The sequence below is a fragment of the Saccopteryx bilineata genome, chromosome 2 (genome assembly GCF_036850765.1).
Source record: "Saccopteryx bilineata isolate mSacBil1 chromosome 2, mSacBil1_pri_phased_curated, whole genome shotgun sequence".
Taxonomy (NCBI): domain Eukaryota; kingdom Metazoa; phylum Chordata; class Mammalia; order Chiroptera; family Emballonuridae; genus Saccopteryx; species Saccopteryx bilineata.
The window spans coordinates 308,295,131-308,301,130 of record NC_089491.1 but is presented as its reverse complement, the minus strand read 5'-3'; positions in this window follow the sequence as shown (position 1 = coordinate 308,301,130).

Sequence of the window (6,000 nt, the reverse complement as noted above, 5' to 3'; positions counted from 1 at the left end):
ACAGGGACAGACAGGAACGGAGAGATGAGAAGCATCAGTCATTAGTTTTTTGTTGCGCATTGTGACACCTTAGTTGTTCATTGATTGCTTTCTCATATGTGCCTCGACCGTGGGCCTTCAGCAGACCGAATAACCCCTTGCTCGAGCCAGTGACCTTGGGTTCAAGCTGGTGGGATTTTGCTCAAACCAGATGAGCCCGCGCTCAAGTTGGAGACCTCGGGATCTTCGAATCTGGGTCTTCCGCATCTCAGTCCGACGCTCTATCCACTGCGCCACCGCCTGGTCAGGCTCATTATGGTTTTGATTTGCATTTCCTAGATTACTCTCAACGTCAAGCTTCTTTTCATGTGTTTATTGAACATTGTTGTCTCCCTTGAAATTCCTTTCAGACACTTTGATCTTTTTGTGTGTGTGTGACAGAGACAGAGAGAGTCAGAGAGATGGACAGATAGGGACAGATAGGAAGGGAGAGAGATGAGAAGCATGAATCCTTCATTGTGGCACCTTAGTTGTCCATTGATTGCTTTCTCATGTGTGCCTTGACCAGGGGGCTATAGCAGACCAAATGACCCCTTGCTCAAGCCAGCGACTTTGGGCTCAAGTTGGTGAGTCTTGCTCAAAACAGATGAGCCTGTGCTTAAGCTGGCGACCTTGGGGTTTCGAACCTGGGTCCTCTGCGTCTAGGTCCAACGCTCTATCCACTGCGCCACTGCCTGGTCAGGCTTTTTGACCTTTTTTATGTTGGTTTGTTTTTTTTATTACTGAGCTGTAAGAGTTTTTAATACAAGTCCCTTTTCAGATATGATTTGCAAATGTTTTCTCCCAGTCTATGGGCTTTTTCACTTTTTTTTCTTTTCTCCTTCTTTTTTGTGACAGAGACAGAGACAGATAGGGATAGACAGACAGGAAGGGAGAGAGATGACAAGAATCAATTCTTTGTTGCAGCTCCTTGGTCTCCTTAGTTGTTCATTGATTGCTTTCTCATATGTGCCTTGACCAGGGGGCTACAGCAGACCGACTGACTCCTTGCTCAAGCCAGAGACCTTGGACTCAAGCTGGTGAGCCTTGCTCGAACCAAATGAGCCTGTGCTCAAGCTGGCGACCTCCGGGTTTCGAACCTGAGTCCTCTGTGCCCCAGTCCAATGCTCTATTCACTGAGCCACCACCTGGTCAGGCGGTATTTTCACTTTTTTGATGGTGCCTCTTAGAGGACAAAACTTGAATTTTGATGAGGTCCAATTCATCTACTCTTGTTGCTCATGCTTTTGGTGTCATATTTAAGAATCCTTTAGTCAGGCCTGGCCTGTGGTAGCACAGTGGATAAAGCATCGATCTGGAATGCTGAAGTCACTGGTTCAAAATCTCAGGCTTGCAAGGTCAAGATACATACTAGATGCAACTACTACCAGTTGATGCTTCCTGCTCCTCCCCCACCCCCTTTGTCTCTATCTCTCTTTTTCCTTTAACAAATCAATAAATGAACTTTTTTTTAATTTTTACAGGGACAGAGAGAGGGATACAGACAGATAGGAATGAAGAGAGATGAGAAGCATCAATCATCAGTTTTTCGTTGCGACACCTTAGTTGTTCATTGATTACTTTCTCATATGTGCCTTGATCGTGGGCCTTCAGCAGACCGAGTAACCCTTTGCTCGTCCAGCGTCCAGCGATCTTGGGTCTAAGATGGTGAGGGGCTTTTTTTGTTTGTTTTATTTCTCAAGCCAGATGAGCCTATGCTCAAGCTGGTGACCTCGGGGTCTTGAACCTGGGTCCTCCGCATCCCAGTCCGACGCTGTATCCACTGCGCCACCGCCTGGTCAGGTTCAATAAATAAAATCTTAAAATAAACAATCCTTAGTCACCCCAAAGTTATGAAGGTTCACTTCTGTTTTCTTTTCTTTTTCTTTTTTATTATAGACAGAGAGTCAGAGAGAGGGATAGATAAGGACAGACAGACAGGAACAGAGAGAGAGGAGAAGCATCAATCATCAGTTTTTCGCTGTGCGTTGCGACACCTTAGTTGTTCATTGATTGTTTTCTCATATGTACCTTGACCACGGGCCTTCAGCAGACCGAGTAACCCCTTGCTCGAGCCAGCGACCTTGGGTCCAAGCTGGTGAGCTTTGCTCAAACCAGATGAGCCCGCGCTCAAGCTGGCGACCTCAGGGTCTCAAACCTGGGTCCTTCACATCCCAGTCCAATGCTCTATCCACTGCGCCACCATCTGGTTAGGCTCACTTCTGTTTTATTTTTCTAAAAGCTTTATGGTTTTATTACTTTTAGATCTTTGATCTATTTTGAGTTGATTTTTGTATTTGGTGCAAGGAAAGGATTGAACTCTCATTCTTTCATATGTGGCTATCCAGTTATCCCACAACAGTTTGTTGGTAAATCCCAGTGGATGGTTTTGGCACCCTTGTCAAAAATGATTTCACCATAGATATACGGGTTTATTTCTGGGCTCTTAATTCTCTTATATTGGTATCTATGTCTATTCTTGTGCCAGTACCACACTGTTATTACCATTGCTGTGTGTGTAGTAAGTTTTTAAATTGGAAAGTGTGAATCTTCCTTACCTATTCTTCTTTTTCAAGATTATTTTCTTATTCTGAGTCCATTGTGATTCCATATATATTTTAGAATTAATAGTCAATTTCCACAAAGAAGTCTTTTGGGATTCTGATAGGGACTGCACTGAATTTGGAGTTTAGGGAATATTGATATTTTAACGTTAAGTCTTCTGCTCTGTGAACATGAGACGTTTTTCAATTTCAGACTTTCAACAAAGTTTTGTGGTTTTCACAGTATAATTTTGCACATTTTTTGTTAAATTTATTTCTAACTATTCTTTCTTTCGCTAATATTCTTTTTTGATGCTATTGCGAATGAAACTGGTTTTTTTTTTTTTTTGGAACTGTTTTCTTAATTTCATTTTTGGATTGTTCACTGCAAATGTATATAAATACAACTGATTTCTTTATATTAATTCTATATCCTGCAAGCCTGCTGAACTCATTCTTATATTTTTTAGGGGATCCTTTAGGACTTCCTATATACCATATCATGCCATCTGCAAATATAATTTTATTTTTTCCTTTCCTATCTGAATGCTTCTTTTTCTTGCCCAATTGCCCAGGTTAGAACCTTCAGCACAATGTTTACTAGAAGCGGCAACAGCTCATATCCCTGTGTTGTTCCGGCTTTCAAGGGGAAAGCAGTTAGTATTTCACTGTTAACTATGATGTTAGTTGTAGGATTTTGCAGATGCACTTTACCAAGTGGAGGATGTTCCCTTCTATTCCTGCCAATGACTCTAACATTACCAACCTGAACTCACCTTTGCTCTACCTTCTGTCAAATTCAAACTGCTCCTATTCTTCTCTCTCAGTTGACGCCACTGTTCTCCTAAAAGCAGAGCCTGAAGAAGTGATTCTAGGCAAGGGGTTTATTGAGGGACTGCTTTCAAGTAATGTAGTGAGAGAAGCAAGACAAGACGGGGGGGAAAGTTAGGCAAAGATATGGGTTCAGCTCATTAGTGTGGCTTCCACTGAAAACTTTTGGCACATTTGTCCCACCTTGAACACAGGAATTTTGTACCCTAGTATCATTTGTAGACTAACACTACAAGTTGCATATTATCACTGATAATGCAACCCTTTCAGAATTCCAGCTGACTTCTTTGCAGAAAATGACATCATACCATTGGCTGTGGTGCTGTCCCTGGGAGGGCATAACCTTCCAGAAGTTTGCAGAAGTGGATCCTGTTGGCCCAGAGGGCAATTCTGAAGAGGATGCAGCTATGAGCTATTAGCAGCTAATGTTCATACTTCCTGGTAAAGGGGATATACACAGTGTAACAACGTCTACTACAGTCAGCCTCTTGCATCACTCAGATCCACTGCTTTGTACATTAAGTTCATTCTACTCAGGCAGTTTCTTCAGCATTCCCATCAGTTTCTGGTGACACTTAGGAGTTCTGAGCGCCTGGAGATCATGCCCTTATCAGGCCATAATTATTTACTAATTTACAGTTAAAACTGAGTACAGGAGGACCAAAAAATAGTCTAGGGATCACATGTGCATCACTTTCCTCTTGTATCCATAATGTAGCAGCAGTCCTACCTCCTCATAATAGTCAATTATACCAGACAGGACAGTAACTTCTTTCTTTCCCCAACAGTTTGCTGGCATTTGGAGCCTAAAATGACCAGATGACAGCCCTATCTTATTTATTTTTATTTTCTTATTTATTCATATTTTTAGAGAAGCAGAGCGGAGAGGGAGAAAGAAATAGAAGAGCAGTGGGGGGAGCAGGAAGCATCAACTCCCATATGTACTTTGACCAGGCAAGCCTAGGGTTTCAAACCAGCGACCTCAGTGTTCCAGGTCGACACGTTACTCACTGTGCCACCACAGGTCAGGTAATGACAGCCCTATCTTTAAGTTTACTGAAGTATTCAGATATTTATTTATTTATTTATTTAGAGAGGGAGGGGGAAGGGAGAGATGAGAAGCATCAACTCGTAGTTGCAGCAGTTCAGTTGTTCTCTAATCAGTTGTTCACTCATACATGCCTTGACTGGAGTGGGTTGGGAGGCTCAAGCCAAGCCAGTGACCTTGGGCTTCAGGCCAGTGACCTTGGGGTCGTTTTGATGATCTCATCAAGCCAGAACCCCTTGTTCAATTTGGAAAGCTTGTGCTCAAGCTGGCAACTTTAGGATCTCAATGTCCTAGGCTGAGGCTCTATCCACTGCACCACCACTGGACAGGCTGTTTATTGAGATTCTTATGCTGTACATGGTAGAAACATCCCCCCTTCTGGAAACCAGGACCTCTAGACCCACAGAATTTTTATTTTTTAGCGAGAGCGACAGACAGGAAGGGAAGAGAGATGAGAAGCATCAATTCTTCATTGCGACATCTTAGTTGTTCATTGATTGCTTTCTCATATGTACCTTGACCAGGGGGCTCCAGCAGAACAAGTGACCCCTTGCTCACGCCAGCAACCTTAGACTCAAGCCAGCAACCGTGGGGTCATGTCTATGATCCGATGTTCCAGCTGGTAAGCCTGCACTCAAGTCAGCGACCTCATGGTTTCAGACCTGGGTCCTCAGCATCTCAGGCCAATGCTCTATCTACTGCACCACTGCCTGGTCAGGCTTTTTTTTTTTTTTTTTTTTAAGCAAGAGAGACAGAGACAGGGACCGATAGGGACAGACAGACAGGAAGGGAGATGAGAAGCATCAATTCTTAGTTGCGGTACCTCAGTTGTTCATTGCTTTCTCATTTGTACCTTGATTGAGGGGCTGTAGCTAAGCCAGTGAACCCTTTCTCAAGCCAGCAACCTTGGCTTAAACCAGAGACCTTTGGGCTCAAGCCAATGACTCTGTGCTCAAGCTGAATGAGCCCACTCTCAAGCTGGTAACCTTAGGGTTCTGAACCTGGGTCCTCTGCGTCCCAGGCTGATGCTCTATCCACTGTGCCACCACCTGGTCAGGCTATTTTATTTTATTTTTTTGTTTTTGTATTTTTCTGAAGCTGGAAACGGGGAGAGACAGACAGACTCCTGCATGCGCCCGACCGGGATCCACCCGGCACGCCCACCAGGGACGAAGTTCTGCCCCTCCGGGGCGTCGCTCTGCAGCAACCAGAGCCACTCTAGCGCCTGGGGCAGAGGCCAAGGAGCCATCCCCAGCACCCGGGCCATCTTTGCTCCAATGGAGCCTCGGCTGTGGGAGGGGAAGAGAGAGACAGAGAGGAAGGGGGGGGTGAAGAAGCAAATGGGCGCCTCTCCTATGTGCCCTGGCCGGGAATCGAACCCGGGTCCCCCGCATGCCAGGCCGACGCTCTACCGCTGAGCCAACTGGCCAGGGCCCTATTTTATTTTTTATTTATTCACTTTACAGATAGAAGGGAGGGGGGAAAGAAGTAATTGCTTCACTCTAGAAGTTCACTGGTTGCTGTTAGGTTTGGGTTCAGGGCTCCTTTAAATTCAGAGCC